The sequence below is a fragment of the Coenobita brevimanus genome, chromosome 45 (assembly GCF_032717465.1).
Source record: "Coenobita brevimanus isolate Jiangsu-jjx chromosome 45, ASM3271746v2, whole genome shotgun sequence".
Classification (NCBI taxonomy): Eukaryota; Metazoa; Arthropoda; class Malacostraca; order Decapoda; family Coenobitidae; genus Coenobita; species Coenobita brevimanus.
In genome coordinates, this window is record NC_136998.1 from 19,589,034 (window position 1) to 19,590,647 (window position 1,614).

At 43.0% G+C, this 1,614-nt stretch overlaps 1 non-coding gene across 1 annotated transcript; it reads right to left on the minus strand.

Moving 5' to 3' along the window:
- Window positions 1–240: 240 nt before the first annotated feature.
- LOC145398548 (5S ribosomal RNA) lies at window positions 241–359 on the minus strand. Its single transcript, XR_013897136.1, has one exon. It is a non-coding gene; the product is annotated as a 5S ribosomal RNA (ribosomal RNA).
- Window positions 360–1,614: the final 1,255 nt, after the last annotated feature.

Here is a 1,614-nt window from a genome sequence, read left to right on the forward strand (position 1 = left end):
CTCCGCCTATCCGGGGGTCCCCTACTTTGTCCAGATTTCAAAATTCCTAGTTTTGTCCAGTAGTGCGGACACTGGGCTCCAATGGGATATATATATATATATTATATATATATATATATATATATCATTCATTGCCAGACGCCATGTATCCCAAACGGGGTGGCCAAGGGCTTAGAGTTAATTGTTTTACAGGTTAATTGTTTTACTGATCCTCCACCAACCCCACTTGACACGTAGGGATGCCAACAGCATCTGGTGTTCCCAGGCGGTCACCCATCCAAGTACTAACCAGACCCAACATTGCTTAACTTCGCTGATCGGACGGGAAGCGGTGTACTCGAAGTGGTAGGGCCGTTGGCACGTGGTATGGCCGTTGGCATATATATATATATATATATATATATATATATATATATATATATATATATATATATATATATAGCGAGAGAGAGAGAGAGAGAGAGAGAGAGAGGGAGACAAAACGCCTCCAAGTCACTCTGTCACCCACCATTTAGACACTTCACCAGATCCTGTTTCAGAAATCTGCCACTAGGTTCGCTTCCGTCGCCCAGCTCTGATGCGGGGTCGGCATTGAAAAAGTAGCCAGGGTGTAATTTCTTTTTAAATTTGCCACAAAATAAAACACCCCAAAACAGATTTTACTCATGAAAATACTTTGTTGAAATGATATGCTACAAAGAAATTACAATATGGGAGCCTTTCGATTACATGTAATGTATTATAATGTATAATGTATTATAAGGATGAGTTTGGGAGAGTGTGTAAGAAACGGAATTTAAAGGTGAATGTAGGGTAAAGTGGTGGTCTTTGAGAGAGGTGAAGTCAGTGAATGTACAGCGAGGTTGAATGGCGAGGGATTGGAAAATGTGAGTACGTTTAAGTACTTGAGTAGTGTGATAAGTAAGGATTGAGGTTTGGAGGGTGAAGTGCTTGAAAGGGTACAGCATGGAAGAAAGGTTGCTGGTTCCTTGAAAAAAGTAATAAGAAGCAGGGAAGTGAGCATGGAAATGAAAAAGTTACTACATGACAGTATTATGATACCAACCCTAACGTATGGAAGTGAAGTTTGGACGTTGCTGGAAGGACACAAGTCAAGAGTGAGAGCAGTGGAAATGAGTTATTTAAGAGGAGCCTGTGGAGTCACATGGAGAGACAGGCTGACAAATGAGGATATAAAGGAGCGTTGTGGTGTGGATGTGGATGTGATAGGAAGCATTAGGAGGAATACACTGAGGTGGTTTGGCAATGTGGAGAGGCTGGAGGGTGAAAGACTGACGAAGAGAGTGTATATGAGTGAGGTGGAGGGGGGAAGAGGGAGGGGGAGGCCGAGGATGAGATGGAGGGATGGGGTGGAGAGGTATATGAGAGAGGGGTGTGTGAGTTGGGAGCGAGGCAGTGAATTGGTGGGGGACAGAGCGACGTGGAGGCGATTTGTTTGTAGCCACCTCGAACGGGATTGAGGCGTCTGGCAAAAGATAGATAGATAGATAGATTATGTGTCATATTGTAAACTCAGCTTTCGTCAGTTTACTCATCTCTGTAAACATAACATAGAGACAAAACCTAGGCAATTTTAGTAGAACCATCCATAAA